The 20,675-nt window shown below is 40.0% G+C and overlaps 1 protein-coding gene across 6 annotated transcripts in view; it reads right to left on the bottom strand.

Moving 5' to 3' along the window:
* The window catches only part of arhgap35a (Rho GTPase activating protein 35a), a 109,141-nt gene that overhangs the window by 84,399 nt on the left and 4,067 nt on the right, over window positions 1-20,675 (bottom strand). The window contains exon 1 of one of the 6 annotated variants that reach the window (XM_078431066.1): window positions 84-121. The exons of the other annotated variants lie outside the window; for them this stretch is intronic. The gene's annotated coding sequence lies outside the window, so the exon portion shown is untranslated. Of the gene's footprint in view, window positions 1-83; window positions 122-20,675 lie in introns of those variants that run through there. 6 annotated transcript variants of the gene reach the window in all.

Genomic DNA, 20,675 nt, shown 5'->3' with positions numbered 1-20,675 from the left:
GATCTCCCTTAGTGGCTTAATGGATGATACAAAGCTGGATGAGATACTGAATTATGCAAACCACAAGGTGCCAGATTTCTTACTTCATCTCTGCTGGGGCAGCACCAACAGCATTCTTGAACTCTTTTCAGCTGCCACAGCCTTAGAGTGCTGGTGTATATGCCTTTCTTGCTGAAATAGCCCACAAACACATAATGACTTAGTGCTGGGGAGGGGGGGCACAATTGCTATAAATGTACAATTACACAAGCCAGCAACGTCAGTAGTGGATAAAAACTGACAGCTAATGAAGAGTCAACGCAGTAACATTTCCTTGTAGTAATATAAAAGGGTTTTATTAAATTATATAATGTCAGTGTAATTTCAGCCCAAAACATCTGCAGATCTTTGTTATTTCAAAAATAAATCCAGTGGTTTTCATGACAGCATTAATGAAATTGATCTCGACTTGCATTCAAAAGTCTTGAAATAGATTGTGAGGCTTAAAAGTTTAACAATGAAAACAGCTGACAGAATTGGCGTATTGATCCAATTTTATTTCTATTGTTCTTATTCTTTTGTTTGCTTGTGACATTTGTTTTGAAAAAAAGGTTTTTTTCCTAAAGTTCTGGAAGGGTACCTGCAGATTGGTAAACTGCAAACGTGACTCCTACATTCCGATAAAAAGCTAAATACCAGTTAGCTGAACATCTGTTGCTAAGATACTGGAGCCTATAATCAAGAAAGAAAATGTTGGTCGTAGAGAGAAATAATACGAGAAAGCAAATGAAAGGCAAATCACATTTGGCAAATTTACCAGTGTTACTCAATGAAATAATAAGTGTAGAATAGACCCCATAGTAACGTATTGTAGTGAACACCATACACGGCTGATGGTCGCCCATCAAAGTCAACATCTCGGACATCAACTCCGACGGCAGCCGCTGCCCCAGCTCTGGCAAATGGAGGCGCTGGTTCTGGCTCCAGCCGAAAGTCCACAGCAGGAGCCTCTTGAGCCCCACGTACTGCCCCGTTTGGGGTGGACTGGTCAGGTATTGACTGACCCGCGCAGCCACCTCCGCCTGCAGACAGCTCACCAGGTGGTGGTACTTCTCCTGGTCTTCCTCCACCCTTTGAAGATGGAACTGCGATTCCGCCTGCACAAACCACAGGTGCGGCTGATGGGCCCAGAACGGCGGTAGATGAATTTCGCCTGCGACATGCTGCTGCTTCGATTCTAACGTTCGAGGTCACCAATGTAGTGAGTCCAAACGAGCGATATTATCCAAAGACTTTATTGTCGATAAAACCCGTGACAAACGCAACGTACTTACTCTTGGACTAACACTAACTTCGCTCGCTAATCTAATCTCTAACCTGAATTTGGCGCCAGACACTTAAATACCTCGCGCTCCCGCACCACGTGACCCGTAAACCAATCCGAGGGTTCTAGACTACCTGGCCAATCCGTATGCCCCTACAGTATTTCGATTTCCCCCCCCCCCAAGACATTTGATAACAGATGCACATAAAGAATACAAGAGCTCATGGTGGCGGGACAATTTACAAACATGGATTGAAGACTTCACATCTAGAAAGGCAAAGATGGGCCTTTTTCTGGCTGGATAGATGTCACAAGGATCAGGTTTTGGTCATCAATTATTTACTATCTATATTATTGGCTTGCAGGAGGGGCAGACCATAAACTATGAAGTTTGTTGATGACAAACATTGATGCAAGGATATGTTGCAATGAGGATATTTGAACTGCAACAAAAGTTGGGTAGGTTGAATGAGTGAGCAAAAAGTTGACAAATAGAGAGTTTAATGTTGCAAATTGAGAGATAAACAGTCTTTTGATTTTCTTGAACAGCAGATCAAGGTTACAAATTAGCCTTTTATACAGCATGATTATCAAATGCCTTCTGGACTGCATCTAGTCTCCCCATATTCAATAAAGCAAGAAGCAGTCTGGTCAAGTGTAACAAATTTGTCAAACTTGACTAAACTTTCACAAAATCATGTTGAAAAGGTTCATTCAATAAAAAAGGAAGAATGCAGATACAGCAAGTACATGAAGGCAATTGGCATACTGGCCTCTATTGCAAAGGGGTTTGGGTTTGGAAATAGAGAGAGATACTGTTATAATTGTTGCGGGTGTTAGAGATGCGTACTGTGCATGGTTTTGGTTCCCTTGTTTGAGAAAAACATTCCAGCATTAGTGGATTGCTCTATCACAAATAGCTAGAAATGTTAAACCTGTATGAGTTTAGAAGAATGGTGGTGATCCTACTGAAGCATGGTTCAATAGTTCTTTATTGTCACAAACGTCTTTTTGCATAGCTCACACATGCACGATTCGCCATATTTTGGAGCCGTTTACAAAAAATGGCAAAGTCTGGTCCATGTGGTCAATGTACTGGAGCATCTCCCGATCTAGGTATAACCCAGGCCAACGGAGGGCCTCTTCCATTGCTCAGCCCGCAAACCAAAAAAAGATACTAAGGGGACTGACGGTGAATTGAGATGATTTCATGAATGGGAGTGTCTCGAATGAGGAAACAGTCACAATAAAGAGAACATCATTTAATACCAAATTGTATTGGAATTTCTACTGAGAGGCTGCAAATGTCTGGAATTCTCTATCCTGGAGATCGGATCACTGGAGACATTAAAAGAGGTAGCTAAATCTAAGAACGAATAGGGAATTGAAGGCTATGTGAAACTGACTCAGAGGAGGTCTTTGATTATAGAGGTGGTCCACTCCTGCTCCCATTTCTTGGGTTGTGTACACAAGTTGAAAATAATTGCAACCACTTCTTTGCTGGCCACAAATTCTAACGTTTTGTGAACTTAAATTATCCGATAGATACAGCGCATCGTAAGAGCTCTGCGTCCCTTTATGCATCAAATTCAAAACTTTAAGACAAGGTCTGCTCACTCTCTGTAAGCTCTTTTACAGAATGTCCTTGCCTGCTCACTCTTCTCTTCAAGCTCTGACCTGCAAGATAATCCAGGTCCCTCTCTACATTCCGTTATCACAGCAGAGCTTCAGCTCCTTGAAAAGCTCTTCCAAACTGATCTGCCTTCCAATTTTCTTCATTACCAACTACAAAAGCCCAATGCCACATTAAACATTGTCTGTGGATTAATTCTCAAGATTTTGTAGCCTCTACTCGCAGGTTAGCATCGTTTCATTGATTGGAAGCAGCTACAAGTCTCAAAATCTATAAATATATTGTGTAAAAGGTATTTACACAAAATATCTTGTGCGTTGTATAAATACCAATGCACAAGAAACGTACATCATCAAATCTAGGACCCCATTTTCCAGAATTTTGAACTTATAAAGCACAGCAGTAAAAGTTAACAATGTTTAAAATTCTTATGGCAAAACCAATTGCATTTTGCTGTGAATAAAACTGGTCGCATCACAAGTATCTATCCATCCTGCAATATGCAAGTGAACTGCCAATCTTATTCTTCCCCATTTTCACACATCCAAGTGATTAAATCACAAGTTTCAGGGAAACATTTGCCACCTTTTAAAACAGACATCAACAAAGCAGGGAGAAAACAACACCATGTTAAATGCAAGCAATACCATAAATTACAAAATATAGCCATAACATACTGTTGAGGCCTATCAAGCAGAGATCACGTAGAGACTAAGCACAACGCAAGACATAAAAATACCCATGGCTACTCTGTAATATGAAAGATTCAAGTGTATTTTTCCAAAAACTTAAACCTGACCCAAACTCATTCCCCCTTATCCCAATGTGCACACTTTCCAGCAGAGGAGGTATAATTCATTAAAGTTACAGCAGTTACATACCCGTCAGTGATTGTAGAAGCAACTGGAGACTGAATTAAAACTTCAGATGGGATACATTTCAAACATTTTCTACAGTTTCTGCGACAGAGGCCCATTTAATACCCTGTAGTAATGCAACTATATGAAAATAACAGACAAGGAATGGAAGAATACAGGGGTAGCACATTTAAACATTTGCTGTTGAGATCAATACATAAATTATGGCCATTTGGATGTGGTGCAGGGCATTCACTCCCCACAAAACTATTCCCCTGAGAGGACAAATAAAACAGAACATTTCCAGAAGCACATTACATACACCTTGAGAACATGTTGATTTAGATCATGTTTTACTTCCACAACTGAAGACAACCAATTAACACCACCAGATTCAATCTGCATTAATCTAGAAAGCAAGATATTTACAAACTATTCTGGCAGTATAATCACTGAATAGTAAAGCATTATCACCAATGCTAAAAAATAAATAAAAATATACAGTTTATTCCACTGTAATCCCTCCTCATAAACAAAGTTCATATTTAATGGACTCTATACAAAGTCTTGCTCCAAGTTTAGATTATTATTGCCACATGTGCCGAAGTACACAATTTCACACACTCACATAGAAACATTTCAAAATTGCGCTTCTTTCAGTTATTTAATTAAACAAAAGGCAAATTTGTTCTGCTTATACCAGCCAATGACTTTTACTGAGCATTATTTTGCATGTTCAACCAATTTGTTGGTTGAGTTAACTTTTCCACCCCACCTTAGTTTGCCTCCATCAAAGCTCTATTAAAATTGGATAAACTAATGCAATAAAGATTTGAAAACAAAGTTCCTGCAAAAAGTATAATTTTGTCGTGACTTTGACCCAATTGCCTCAGTAAATCTACTTACTTAGATCACAGTACAAAGACACAGATCTTTCAGCATTGATTTTTGCTGTCTTTCAGTCCAAAACAACCAACAATATGGAAAACCAACACAAAAAACAGGATTAAATCAAATTGGCTAATTATTATCTGATCCATTTGCTCGTATTAAAGTGATAACAGGCTTCATCAACAGTGCTGTCAAGTAGCAACTACTCATTAATAACTAACATAATGATGGTCAGTTTGGATTTAAGCAGATCTACTAGCCTGCAGACCTCAATGGTCCATATATGGACCAAACACATGAATTCCAGAGAAAGGAAGCGTGACTGCCTTTGATATTGATACAGCATCTGACTGAATGTAATGTCAGAGTACCCTGGTAAAAGCAACATCAATAAATAGGCTATGAGAAAACTACCCCAATTGTTGAAGTTGCAACTTCAAGGCCAACGGTTGAGGGAGGTCAATTATTCCAAAACCACAACATCACCGTGGGAGTTTCTCAGGATAGTATCTGATGGCCAAACATTTCCGCTTTGTCATCGTAAAGTTCACTGATGCTTGAACAATGTTCAATTCCACTGGTAGGAAGCAGAGAATGATGGAAAATTGTGGTTCAGACTGAAGGCCTGTTACTGGTGGCGCACCACAGGATTGGTGCTGGGCCCATTGTTGTTCGTCATTTGTTTAAAAGATTTGAATTGAGTCTACAAGGCGTAGTTTGTGAGCTCGCACCCGGCCTCTTGCAAAGACACTATACCCTACTTTCAATTTCTCTATCTCAGCTGCATCTGCTCCCAAGATGAGGCTTTCCAATCTAAGACATCCGAGATGTCCTCTACTTAGGCATAAAATTTAAAGCTAAAAGTCTTATAACTTCACTCCATAGTTTTAATTAACAGGAGCTGTTCAATAATTATTATTTTAGTACAATTAAGCTTGAAATAGATTACACTTCTTTTTTACTCAGCTTCTAAAAATATGACAAGTGTTAGAAGACTAATATTCCTCGTACCTGACTCAGATTAAACAAAAAGCCTCAGCCAAGTCTCGAAGTGGAAGGCATCACAGTCAAACCCAAACTTCAATACCTTAAATCCATGCCAATGAATAGGTCAACACCAATAGGAACTCCAACTAAACTGGCACTTGAGCTCAAAGCTGCAGATACCAATTTCAGCACAGCATCAGCAGGGTATAGATAACAATCAGCCGGAAATAGGAATCAAGGCTGGTAGCCCTCCACTGCAGTCCCTAGGCTACAGTAAGCCTAGGACCAATGCCACACCTTCTATCCTAAAAGCTACTGACAGATAGAGAGAGTCGCTTTGACACATACATTAGGAGCCCAAACTCAATCATGGAACTTTAGATAAAACTGTATTCCACATACACCACAGGGGAATGTATTTTATATTCCAATTAGCTTTTTCAACTCCAGTACTATTCATTCTTGAAGAATTTTCCCAAAACCAATCTTTCATTCATTGCTTGTGTGACAATGAAAATGTCGCTTCTTTCAAAACATATCTGCCGAACAAGTATTCTGTAAGCCAGTTATTGAAGTTAATATTCAGGAAGAAAGGGAAGAAAGAAAATAAGTTAATGAACTTCCCAGTCATCAAGTGGGTGGCGGATTAACATATTTCTTAAAATAGGGAAATATATACATTTTGAAACAATCTTCAACGCTATAATGCCAATTAAGCATCTCTCTTGGCCTTGGAATTTCCATCTGCAACTGGTTTCTGGATTTCCTGCCCAGCAGACTCAATTGATTAGGATTGGTCTTAACATTTCCTCCACCAAGACTCTCAACACTGGTTCTCCTCACGGTAGTGCGCTCAGTCCTTTGCTCTACTCCCTGTACACTGATGATTATGACCAAGTATGAGTTTACCAATGATACCACTGATCAGCTGGATCACTACCAACGATAAGACGGAGTATAGGAAAGTGATCGGGAACATTGTGTCACAGTTCAAGAACAACCATCCAGCCTTTAAATGTTAGTAAGATGGAAGAGGTGGTTATTGACTCAAGGAGGCAGGGGAAGTGGAGGGGGTGAACGTAACCCCAGGTCCTTATCAACACAGCTACTGTAGAGATGAATGGACTTTGCTCCTAGAAATCTATATCACCAGCATCCAAACCTGGTCCTTTCATACTGATGCTGTAATCAAGAAAGTGCATCAGTGTATTTACTTTCCTAAGCATCCGAGAAGATTTGGCACAAGGGTACGAGGAACTTGGGAGACGGTGCATTGCTACTTGTTCTCAGTCGAGATCTCGCCAGTGCCCTAGGGCACTTACATAAGACACCTTTGTTCCTGTACTCAAAAACCTTTGCAGTTGTATGGAGCTTTGAAAAACCACATTGAGTATTATATACAGTTTTGGTTGCTGCATTACAGGAAGGATGGGAGGCTTTGGAGGAAGTGCAAAAGAACTTCTGGGTGCAAAAGGGTGTTGTCTGGATTAGGGAATATTAGCTACTAGAGGTTGCACAAATGTAGATTGCTTTCTCTGGAGCTTGAGGTTGAGGAGTGACCTGACAGAATTCTATAAAATTATGAGAGGCAGTGATATGGTACGTAGTGAGAATCTTTTACACATTGAAGCAGCCAAATACAGGATGGCATAAATTTAAGGTGAGAGGGGTAAAAGGAATAAATGAGAAGATGCAGGATGGTTTTGATAGCGTCCCACTGAAAGGTTTTAACATCAGTGGTTCCATCCTAAGATAAAGAAGTTAACTTTGGAACGGAGAATAAAGGGAACGAACATTCATTTCAGTAGACCACAAACCACCAACTCAACCATAGGCATTCAGACATTAAAAATGAATGAATTTCCTAAGAACACCAGATTAGGGTAGATTATTTATGTTCACAAGCCTGCACTTTCATTTATTAATGGTTAATTTGTGGCCTACTTCCACCGCCTGTATATCATCTTTGCTTTAACATTTACCCATCTTAAATTTAATATCAACTGTTGTCCTAGCATCAATTTTATTCTGCCAAGAATTGTTTCCAAATTCACTCTTGAGGGACCTGGATATAATTTTTAGGACCACATACCCAACAACAGTTCTTCGTAATTTAACCTTGGAAGTCTGTTGAATTTAGGACTAAATTCCTCCAAGACCAATATATACCTCTATTAAGAAAGAGAGATGGCCTTTGAGGAGTGCTCAGTGAGACAACAAGGTCAGAAATGAAAATATTAAACAGAAGCATGAATTTCTTCTTCTTTTTTTTTAAGTGCCAATATTTGTCTCTTGGATATGTTTCCATAGACACCAAATCCCCAAGTAATCTTAATGCTTTAGCATAGACAGTGATTTCATTGAAATGTAAAAGATAGAATATAAAATACAGATTAAATCTCTTTGGACGAGTTATACATTTTGAGATCATGGAAATGGTGAACAGTGTATGCCATTCACTTGGATTTCCAGAAAGGTATTAAAATATTACATAATTTTGGAAGATTAATACCAAATAGCCAGGATATTCGAAGGATAATGAGAATGGATTCTGATTGGCATTTGGAGTGGTTGAATCTGAGGCAGGGGAGGATGATGGGAAGAAAATCTGAAGATAATATTACAAATGCATTCCTTTGGGATTTGCCCTGGTATCTCAACTTTTCATGAAAAGGAACAGAGAAGCGTATTCACATTTTCAGATGAACCCAAGTTAAGAATCACAACATAATGGAAGCATTAAGTTATAAGAGGACAAACTAACGAATTGAATCAAACTGTCACAGGTGGTCTTCAGTGCAAGATCATCCACTTCAGATCCAAGAAAAACAAATGCAACTATGTTCCTAAGAGGAAAAGATAAAGATTAAGTGTTCAGGTACATGGTTCTTTGATCAGATTTTATCTAGAATTGCATATTTAGTTTTGGCACCATGCCTCAGGAAGGATATACTGACCTTGAAAAAATGAGCAACAAAGATTCTTCAAAATGATACCAAGTCTCATTAGAGCCGTGATTTGGACAGGGCATAAACCAAATGTGCTTAGAGTTTGAAAGAAAGTTATTAAAATAATGCAATCTTTAGAGTGGACCTGGAGAGAGCGTAAAGAAGATATTTTCCCTGTTGGAGAATTCAGCATTAGGTCTCAATGTTAAATTTACACAATTAGGTATTTGAGAGAAAAAAAATCAGGAATCGTAGTCTCTCATGGTAAATTTGAAATCGCTTAGAGGAAAAAATATGGATTAAAAGCATTTTAATGGAAATCAGTTACGGAGTAGTTTTAGTCCATACTACATCATTGGAGGGATGTGATCACATTGGAAGACACAGAAGAGATTCACCAATATGGTGACACAAGACACTGCAGATTCTGAAAGCTTGAATGTAACACAAATTGTCAGAGAAACACAGCAGCCCAGGCAGCATCTGTGGAGGGAAACAGACAGAAATATTTTCAGATTTGGACTCTTCTTCAGACAGAAGAGTCCCAACACAAAACATCCTCAATCCAGTTCTCTCCACAGATGCTGCCTGACCCCCGAGTTCCTCCAGCAGTTGTTTCTTTGTTCATCAAGATGTTGCCTGGGATGAAATGTCTTATTACGAGGAGCAACTGCAAAGGCTAGAATCTTTTTCCTCGGAGTAGAGACAATGGGAGACCTGATAGAGGTATCAAAATTACAAGCAGCACAGATGGGGTAGAAAGTCAAACCCCTTTTCCTAGAGAATAAACAAAAACTAGTGAAATAGGGTGAATAAGATTTAAAAGGACCCGAGGAAGAACATATTTTACCCAGAGCATTGTTGCAATCCAGAACACTTTATCCAAGTGGGTGATGGAAGAAGATACTCCCTTAACGTTCCAGTAGTATCTACATGAACACTTGAATCGCCAAGGCACAGAAACTCTGGATTAGTATGGAAAGGTATTTGATGGTTGGCATGCTCAAGGTGCACTGGAGGGACGTTTTCGCTGCAATGATTCTACAAATGAAAAAAATAGGCCATATAGAATTATTCCCCTACTTCCATTCCCATGTTTAAAAGAGGCTAACTTCCACTAGCCCTTTACCTAGCCCTAAAAGGCAATAATGTGTTGAGTGCAACATTTACATAATTCATCAAGTTATCAAACAGTTTTTTGAAAGGGGATCATTCAGCCTGGAATTTGTGGGCACAGAAGGCGAATGCAAGGCTAAAAGAAATGGCTATTAATATTAGTCAGCTACTGCAATGCTGGAGCTGGATGGCTCAGAGTTAACCCTGAAATTCCTAATATATAAAAAAATGGCCAATTGGGTATCATGAAGGGAACCATATTCAGCAAATGTTCAAGTTTCAAGAGAAGAGGCAAAAATTAATTAAACTTAGGAATCATGGTTGCAGATATTCAAATTACTAATTTACTAAAGACACAATTAATTCAATACCTGTAACTTTTGAAACAGAAAAAGTTACCCATTCCTTCTCTCCTGAGATGCTGCCTGACCTGCTGAGTTACTCCAGCATTTTGTGAAATAAATACCTTCGATTTGTACCAGCATCTGCAGTCATTTTCTTACACGAGTTACCAATCAAAATAAGCAAATTTTCAAAAGATATGATTGGCATATTACAAAATATTTTTGTAAACTCAATGCATGCTACATTTTTTTAAATAAATTAACATTTATAGCTTGTCATTAATAGAGTCATTATTTATTAATTTTACATCTGCCATTAGATTTAACTGGCAAAAATCTGGTAATAAAAAGGAACTGCAGATGCTGGTTTATACCAGAGATAGACAAAATGCTCCAAAGACCTGAATACAAGATCTAGGGTAACCAAGATCCCATCTTATGTGATTGGCAAATGAGCATACATTGCTTATAGCATTATTTCTAAGCACAGGAATATACAGTAACAAAAATAGAATATTGGAAATACTCTGCAGTTTTTGGCAGCAGCTGTGGACAGAGGAACAGAATGAACATTTCGGGTCAGGACCCCTCTTCAATCTGAAGAAGGGTCCTGACCCGAAATGTCACCTATCCGTTCTCCAGAGATGCTGCCTGACCCGCTGAAATACTCCAGAATTGTGTCTAGCTTTGGCAAAAATCTTGCATGTGGTCCTGCCCTGAAATGCCAAATCTTTTTTTACCACCAATGACTAATGTCCCTTTCAGGAAGAGCAAACTCATTAGGTATCTTGTGGCTGAAACACTGGTTTTTGACACTGACTATGTTGGAATCGGGGAAAGAGGAAGAAATAAATACAGAAAAAAAAGCAGAAAATGTATAATATTGGTAGCATCATTTTTCAAAAGGCAGAACAGTTTAAATGGTAACAAAAAGCATATTTGCAGACATTGCTTATAGCATTATTACAGGAATATTCAGTAACAAAAATAGAATATTGGAAATACTCTGCAGTTTATGGCAGCAGCTGTGGACAGAGGAACAGAATGAACCTTTCAGGTAGATGGCCTTCCATCATAGAGTATCAGGGAGTGTGCTGGCTGAGGCTTATCCAAAAGTAACAATAACTATTATTCCATCAATGTTTGAGAGACTTTGCGGAATGAAAATTGCCTGCCGTTTTTCCAATAAACTAGCACTTACAAACTACACTGCTGCCTGTGACATGTATTGAGATCAAAACAAAAGATAAGAGGATGATTAGGCCTTACTGCTTAGTTTTTTTGGTCATCAAATTGAATGAATCACATCTTCAGAGTATTCTAACCACTTATGATTGGCTTCACTAAGAGCTTGTTCCACTGTGTCCACCAATTTTGCCTCAATACTGTTAGAGGGACAAATTTATATCCATCCTGACCATTAATTCTATTAATCATTTTAAATTACAAGTGGATCACATCAGAAAGTCAGCTTAAATGGAAGCTTTTCAATAAGGAATTTGGATTTGAGGGGTGTGTGCCATAATTAAGGTATTAAACCCATCAACTAGACATCGCCATTCATAGCTGCAAATTGTAGGATAAATTCAAAGTAGCAAAGAAGTACAATACCAAACCAAGACATTCCACAAAATGTAAATGCTCCATTTTAAGAGCTGAGCATCCACAAGAAAAAATGAGGCAATGAAAGAATAAAACAAATCATGCTTTTACAAAAAAATGACCGGGAAAGCTAGGCAGAACAATAAATTAGCAGTAAAACTAAAACAGACTTTTAAAATCTTGCACGGATATCAAATCAAATTGTATCAGCTTCCATAAATATATTAAGTGCTAAAGGGAACAGGGAGAGAAAATTACTCCAATTGGTAGAATATTACAAGGAGAGATCTACTAATATTTCAACAATTCACCACACGTATCATCAGTTTGAATGAAACAATAGAATTGCAAATACTGAAAAGGGCTTCCCAGGCTTTATCCCGCCCCCACCTCTCTTCTAGCTTTCTCACCCCCTTTCATCATTCAAGTCTGACGAAGGGTCCCACCACAAAATGACACCCGTTCTCTAGAAATGCTGCCTGGCTTGCTGAGTTACTCCAGCTTTTGTCGTTGTTTAAATCAACCAGCATCTGCAGTTCCTGGTACGAAGGAACTGCAGATGCTGGTTTAAACCGAAGATAGACACAAAGCTGGAGTAACTGAGACATTCTCTGAGCCACTGAGTGACTCCAGCTTTTTATGTCATTCTGCAGTTCCTGGTGTGTACAATAGAATTAGGTCTATCTTTAAATGTTGCCCTAAGTTAGAAGGCACAGTCAGCTGACTGGCTGGAGAACAGGAAGTTGCAAAGGAACATTATTAAATAAATAGGTGAAACTGCACCAGATGGAGTTCAGCACAGGGAAGATGAAGGTCATCCACATTGGAACCAAAAAGAAAAAAAGAATCAAATTGAAAAGCATTCCATTCAGACACACGAAAGAAAATGATTTGGGTCCCCAGGTGTATTAATCATTTAAAAGCAGGTGTGAAAAAATAATTGAATGGCTAAGAGCATGTTAGCCTTCTCAAGGGAACAAGAACACAAAATGGGAGGAAGTTATGCTTTACTTGTACATCTTGGTCAGACCCCAGCTGGAGTTTTATGCAATGCACATCAGGAGGATATACTGGCCTTGGAGGGGTTTGGTATGAATTCAATAGAATGAGATGAGGGCTTTAAAGTTTACTGCTTGATGACAAGTTGCACACATTGTTACACCCTCGAGTTGTAGGATAAATTAATTGGGGCCTCTAAGATGATTAAGGATAAAATAAAGTAGATATATCAAGTAATCTTATGGTAGAGAAAATCCAGAGGGATTTTTATATCAAGTAGAAAATTTGTCAAAAGGTAGTGAAAATTTGTAACTTAGTTCTTGTATGAATTATAGTTCCCAGAGATCAAAGTCATCAAAAGGTAACAACTACAGCTGAATGCCACAATAAACTGGAACACCAGCCCCCAACTTGGGGTTTGTGAACCCTTCGGTTGACATGGATACACTGGTGCCCTGAAACTTTAAGATTGCAGACATTTTGCCAGAATGTGCCAAGTAGAAAGACACAAAACCCTATTCAGCACAAACTGTTTTGGCTACTTGACTGCTAGCAATCAACAAAACAGCCCCAACTTTTAAACCGTAATGACGTTATTGTAAAGGCATCTGGAATTTATTTTGTCGGGAGAGGGCAAGAAACGGCAGCAGGTATGTGTGTAAACAAGCGAGGATTTCATTCTAAAGAGGTTGGAAATCATTGCCCGAGAGTGTAAATGGCTTCATCCTCCTGAATTCCCAAAACCAACCCATATCTTTGGGAAAGGGTCAAGAACAGAACAATTTATGGATCCAAGCCCCTGTACCTGTACCTGAACAACGTCAGAGCTAGAGAAAAAGATCCAAGACAAAATAAATGATTGACATACTAGGAGCAACAAGCTCAGGTTTTGAAAGGCCATACATTACAGGGGATGCTGGAAGAAAATAAGCGATTGAGTTAAACATTCCTAAGCAAATGAGAGCATATAAACATCTTTGGGATTACTTTCTCTGAACCGATGTATAACACTATAAATTATAGGATTTGAACAAAACCCTTGAGGGCCATTAGCTTTCATTTTCATTTTTAAAAGAGACCTACAGAAAATCACCTCAGCACGAAAGATAAAACTGAACTGAATCTGAAGAAGGGTCCTAACCCAAAACGTGACCCATTCTTTTTCTCCAGAGATTCTGCCTGACTTCCAAGTGAGATACATTTCTTCCTGTGTTTCCCCACTGTGGGGCTTAAAAATCTATTGCATCACTTGTAGCACTATAGTTTCCAAGGGACAGCAATGTTGGTTAATACTTTTGAAAATTTTGCTTTCAACAATCAATAGTTTATTACTTTTCCAAATATAGAACAGGAAAAACAGAGCATCAGCCTGAAAATATCTTCATTGTTCTCCACCCACAGGATTAAGTTCCTTAACAACCAGTGTAACATTCTTTCTCAATAACCAAACCATTCTTGTTAGTTCTACTACTTTCCCATCTAGAAGAATTCTCCAGAGACACACCCAAATGTGTCCATTGCTGGTATCAAGTTTCATTCATAAAATAACCTGATTCAGCAAAAATTAAAGGGATTCAAAAATATGATAATTAAAAGGTACAATGATCAGAAAACTAAGCAAAATTTACTGAGCATGGGTGACATGCTAACTGAGAACTTGATATCAGTCTTTACCAATAGAAATGTTGGAGCATCAAAGGGAGATACAAACAGGTTTTGGATGGGATCTGGATAAAATTGCCAGAAGTACCAAAAGGCTAGCTGCGCTGAAAGTGAATAAATTGTCTAGCCCATATGGAATGCATCTCCGGCTGTTGACAGAACAAACTAAAGAAATAAATTGCAGATGCCCTGCCACAATCTCACAAACATACAGAAGATATGTGTGTGCGTAGAGGAAGAACTGGATGACTGTAAATGTTACACTATTAATCACACAGAAAGGCGCAGTTATGAACTCTATTTACAGATCTGTTAGTACAACCACAGTACGGGGGGGGGAATAATGGTCAAGGAAATAATCAAGGATAGAACTATCAGTTTTTGGACAACCGAGAATTAATTAGTAAGGGCCAGTTTGGATTTGTTATGGACTTTGTGTCTAATCAACAATAGAAATTTCTGAGCAAGCAACAAAGAGGATTGATGAGGGATATATATATATATATGATGTAGTGTGCAAGAACTTCAAAAAGTACCACAATGAATGTGTCATCAAGATTGAAAGTCATGGATTGAAAAGAGGGTCCAGCAGAATTATTAGATGATCAGCTGAGAAATTAGTTTGAAAAACAACCTTTAACCAAAGTATACAGTGGAGTTCCCCAAGGATCGGCCCTGCAAACATTGATTTTCTTTATATATTTTAATAATGGGGTCTGTGTTCAAACGGAACAAGCTCCAAATTTGCAGATGACAAAACACGGAGGTGCAGTGAACTGCGAGGTTTGTAACAGAAGATATAAATGGGCTGTAGAATTGGCGAAGCAGTGGCATATGGAATTTAATTGAGAGAAATGTGAAATTTACATTTAGGTAGGAAGATTAAGGGTCAATATAAATTACAGAGGAAACATTTTAAATGGGTATCAGAACAAATCTGGGAGTAATATGTCCCTAATGCTTTAAAAGCAGCAAAGCTGAGTAAAAAAGTAAAGTAAAAGAAAAGCAAACAGGACGCAGGTCTTCATGAGCAGTTGCACCAAGTACACGAGTAGTGAAACTTTACAAAATCGTAGAAACAAAGAACCACAGATGATGGTTTACAAAAAAAGGGCACAAAATGCTGGGGTAACTCCTTGGGTCAGGCAACATCTCTGGAGAACATGGATAGGTGATGTTTCAAACTAGACTGGTCTGAAGATGGATCCCAACCCAAAATGTCACATAGCCATGTTCTCCAGAGATACTGCTGACCTTCTGAGTTACTCCAGCATTTTGTGTCCTTTTACACAAAATAGTGATTATGACATTCACTTTCAGGCTCCACACCAAGAAAAATGAATGGGATAGTGATTCCCAAATTACTCCAGAGGCAGGAGATTTTAGCTATTTATGTGTACTGAAGAAGCTGGAGTGGAGGTAGTTGCAAGATCTAATTGATGTATTCAGAATCAAAAATGGCACTGACAGTTAATAGGGAGACACTGCTTCCACTAGCAGATAAGTTGTGATCTAGAAGACATTAATTTATAGTGATTAGCAAGAGCCAAAGGTGACACGAGGAAAGTATGAGTTTAGAGTACACTGCCGGAGGTAGTAATAGAGGTAGATGCAACCGTAGCATTAAATGTGAGTGGATGTAAAGCATATATTAAAATCATTTTTATATCATTCATAAGCGATAGGAGTAGAATTGGGCCATTCGGCCCATCGTCTACTCGACCATTTAATCATGACTAATCTATCTCTCCTAGCCCCATTCCCCTGTCTTCTCCCCATAACCCCCGACACCCATAGTAATCAAGAATCTATCTCTGCCTTAAAAATATCCATTGACAACTTCCACACCCTTCTGTGGAGAGGGTGGGTCTAGTGGATTGCTCATACATGGAACTGATATGGATAACACAGGTCCAATGGCCTCCTTTAGTCTAGAGCCCTTTTTGAGATTAATCAGGTTAATTCAGATTCACCCCGAAAATCCAATTGCATCCATACAAATACGAAACCAAGAGAATTTTCTCATGAAAAATATATCAAATGCCTTCCACATTCAGCCTCTGTACAACACAACTTCTACTTCTGACGTGGTCATAGAAACATAGAAAATAGGTGCAGGAGTAGGCCATTCGGCCCTTCGAGCCTGCACCGCCATTCAATATGATCATGGCTGATCATCCAGCTCAGTAACCTGTACCTGCCTTCTCTCCATACCCCCTGATCCCTTTAGCCACAAGGGCCACATCTAACTCCCTCTTAAATATAGCCAATGAACTGGCCTCAACTACCTTCTGTGGCAGAGAATTCCACAGACTCACCACTCTGTGAGAAGAAATGGTCATATTGCATCCATTAAGTTGTTGCCTTTATGTGATTGAGATAACATTCCTTTCAACTTATTTTTCCAGTTCTACTTATTTTTGGATCCATAAATAATCCATCATTTCTTTTTTTTTTTAAATCCCAACAATCTTTTCATTCTCTATCACATTTATTCAGCTTATGATCTGCTGGGCCGCACCCTCATTCCCACCTTTAATGCCCAAGTACACATTAAACCACGCACTACGCCCTGGCACAACCCTCATCTTCAAAGAAAGCAGAGTGCTAGGTACAGATGACAAATTGTTCATCCATTCACAGATCTGCACAGACCTTATTAAACATTGGGTCTTTCTCTCATTTGCTCACTATTCCAGGCTCGTCCCCGAATGAAAAGGTAAACATTGGCTTCTTCTTTCTATTACAGTATTCAGCACTCCCATCAAACCTCACCCATTCCTTCTCTTCAGCAATGGTATGGAGCTCATGAATTACTCTCACTAAAATTAAGATTCCTTAATCAGATTTCTCTGCTGGCTTTCCTCCATTCCCAACACATCAGGTTAAATTCCTTCCAGCTACCAGCCCCCACCTTGAACTTGCTTCTCTATCCCATCTTCCTCTCACATCTTCTCAGAGCCCATTTCATCCACAAGAATTTTAAATCCTAACCAAAATTACTGATGACCCAACATCTCTTCAAAACCTCTCCCATGCAAGATATTTATAGTTCTCTGTCCTTGGATATAAAAGAACCAATTCCTTTAAACCTGTAGTTACCAGCAATCCTCTCCAAAATAACTCTCCATTTCTCCTCTGTCAAACTACAGCCCCACCTTGTCAAAGACACTGAATGTGTTCAACTTTCCAGGTACCGACATCTCGCATAAATCAAACATATGCCAGGCTTAAATTTGAGCGCATTATTTTGAAAGCAAGAGCACATAAGTTAAACTTCAAGTTATTAGACAAGCACGTTATTCTAAACACTCAGAAAACAAGCAGATGTAAAACACGAAGTGCCTGCACTTCATACTGGAAACTTCACATCAGATGTCCATTCCTATCACAAGCACACCCCGCCCCCCAACAATTCTGACAACGGTAAACCAGCCATTCTATCTTTGATTTCTCTATTGCCTTTGACACAGTTGCCTATACCTACATTTTCCATTGCTTGTAATCGTTTGCTTATTCTTATATTTTTAAATGCAACCGGAAACTTTTCTGCAAATTTATCTTCCCTGGATCCTGATTACCATTGCACCACCCTCCCCCACTCAAGTCTAATCCCAACATCCCAGTTATCAACTACATGCTGCCAACAACTCTCCCCCATCGTCATCAATAATCAAGAAACAAATCATTTATGTCATGCTGATAACTAATTCAAATTCATCAACACCGTCTATTCTATCCCCATTGTTAATTTGTTAACTGCTGTTTTGGAAAATAAATTTACTTCAACCAAATACTGCTGAAAGAAGCCAAGCCATTGTCTTGTCTGTCACTAACAAAATTTCTTCTGAATACAACTTTCTAGCTGCTCCTCCATTTAATTACCTGCTCTACTGTCAAAATCGTTCTTCACAACATTGTATGTAGAATTGGCTATCATGCTTAGCCCAATGTGTAGGAAGGAACTGCAGAAGCTGGCTTAAACCGAATATAGACACAAAATGCTGGAGTAACTCAGCGGGACAGGCAGCATCTCTGGAAAGAATGGGTGACGTTTTGGGTCGAGACTCTGCTTCAGACTAAAGATCCTTCAGAAGACCCTTCTCAACCCAAAACGTCACCTATTCCTTTTCTCCAGAGATGCTGCATGTCCCGCTGAGCTACTCCAGCATTTTGTGTCCATCATGCTTAGCCAAATCTTCTCAATGGCAGCTCAAAATGCTACTGGTATATCTTGTAATAGGTCCTAGTCACACACCACCCTTTCACTTGCTGAACTATACTGGTATTCACAAATTTAAGATTCTCATTGTTAGTTTTCAAATCCTATCAATAATTTCTTCTAAAAAATGACACAAAGTGCTGCAGTATCTCAGCAAGTCAGGCAGCATCTCTGGAGAACATGGATAAGTGATTTTTCAGTTCGGAACTTCAGGCTGATTGTGGTGGTGGGGGGGGGGGGGGGGGTTGCAGGAGGTGATAGAGAAAGCTGAAGAGAGTTGTGGGTAGGACAGAGCCTGGCAAGTGATAGGTGACTATCAGTGAGGGGAGTGGGTTCATTGGCAGATAGTTGAGAAAAGGCCAGAGATTGCCAGGCCTTCTTCCAGTTTGAGGGTCAAAGATGGAGGGTCCAATAGATCACAATGCAAGTTGGCAAACAATGAGGGAAAAAGCATGCCCAACGCTGCCCTCATCCCAATTGCCACCTTTGTGAGTGGCTGCATCAGGCTGCGCCTAGAGCCAAAGCAGGAGAACACTGTGCCATTACCTGCTGAATTTCTACCTGTCCCTGGTGTTGCAAAGGATGGGTGTGGCACGGCTGCTGCACAATGCGCCAGTCAGCTGGACATTGCCACATCACCTGTCCTTTGTGGGAGACCAACACCTTTGAGTCCGTGGAGAGTGGTCTGCACAGAAAATCCTGCAGGCCCTACAGGACAAGATTCAATGGGTCCCGTGGCATGGTTCCCAAAGCTGTTTGTCTGGCGAAATACCTCATTGCCAGAACTCACTAACTAGCACCAAAAGATGGAGGCAGCAAAATCTCGCTTAGCCAGTGGTGAGAGGGGCCAATAGACAATAGGTGCAGAAGGCCATTCGGCCCTTCGAGCCAGCACCGCCATTCAATGTGATCACGGCTGATCATTCTCAATCAGTACCCCGTTCCTGCCTTCTCCCCATTCCCCCTGACTCCGCTATGCTTAAGAGCTCTATCTAGCTCTCTCTTGAATGCATTCAGGGAATTGGCCTCCACTGCCTTCTGAGGCAGAGAATTCCACAGATTCACAACTCTCTGACTGAAAAAGTTTTTCCTCATCTCACTTCTAAATGGCCTACCCCTTATTCTTAACCTGTGGCCCCTTGTTCTGGACTCCCCCAACATTGGGAACATGTTTCCTGCCTCTAACGTGTCCAACCCCTTAATAATCTTATACGTTTCGATAAGATCCCCTCTCATCCTTCTAACTTGCAGGAAACCCACGTGGTCACAGGGAAAACGTGCAAACTCCGAACAGACTGCAACAGAGGTCATGTTTGAACTCTGGTCTCTGGCCCTATGAGGCAAAGGCCCTCCCAGTTAGATCCTTGCCACACCACAAGAATTTTACTTCCAATGCGCACTGTTCTCAGAGCAGCTGCTATGGAGAGGAGATGGTCACCCACCCTTTTGCAGAATGTGGATTTGCAACGTGGGCCTGGGGAATAATGCAAGGGTCCTTGTCACAGTTCATCCCGAGCAGCTTCATAATGGAGGACTCTAATGCAGACGCTGCAAGGCCATCTACGCCCACACCTCCAGACTCAGGAACAGCTTCATCCCCGGGGCCATAGCTGCTATGAACCAGTCCTGCTGAGCCGGATGGTCACATCGCACAGCGAACCGGCACAGATCTACTTGCACTTTATTCTGTTTTAAAACTGTTCTAATTTGTTTCATTGGGTTGTTTAAATTAATACTGACTGGCTAATTAATTTATTGCATCGTATGGGAGGCGCATTCCCAATCTTGTTGTACCCCTGTACAATGACAATAAAGATATATTGTATTGTATTGTATTGTATCAACTCAGTGAAAGATTGTCCTTTGGTCAGCCCAAAACTTGTTGGCCTTCCAGCAGGGCGAGATGCCCGTCAGTGAATGTTGCTCATCTGCCCATTCCAGACTTAAGGAGTACGTGCTGAGGGAGTCACTGAAGCTCGGTGCTGCCAATGCCAAGGATCTGCGGGGGAGGGCCACTGTCACCACAGACCATCCGCTGCTGAACATTGGAGGGGCAGAATCTGGTAGGGACAGCCCACAAACATGGAAAAGGATATCACTCCTGGAGTCCA

The sequence above is a fragment of the Rhinoraja longicauda genome, chromosome 41 (assembly GCF_053455715.1).
Source record: "Rhinoraja longicauda isolate Sanriku21f chromosome 41, sRhiLon1.1, whole genome shotgun sequence".
Lineage (NCBI taxonomy): Eukaryota > Metazoa > Chordata > Chondrichthyes > Rajiformes > Arhynchobatidae > Rhinoraja > Rhinoraja longicauda.
The sequence above is the reverse complement of the archived record's forward strand: the minus strand, read 5'-3'. Positions and strand labels throughout refer to the sequence as shown.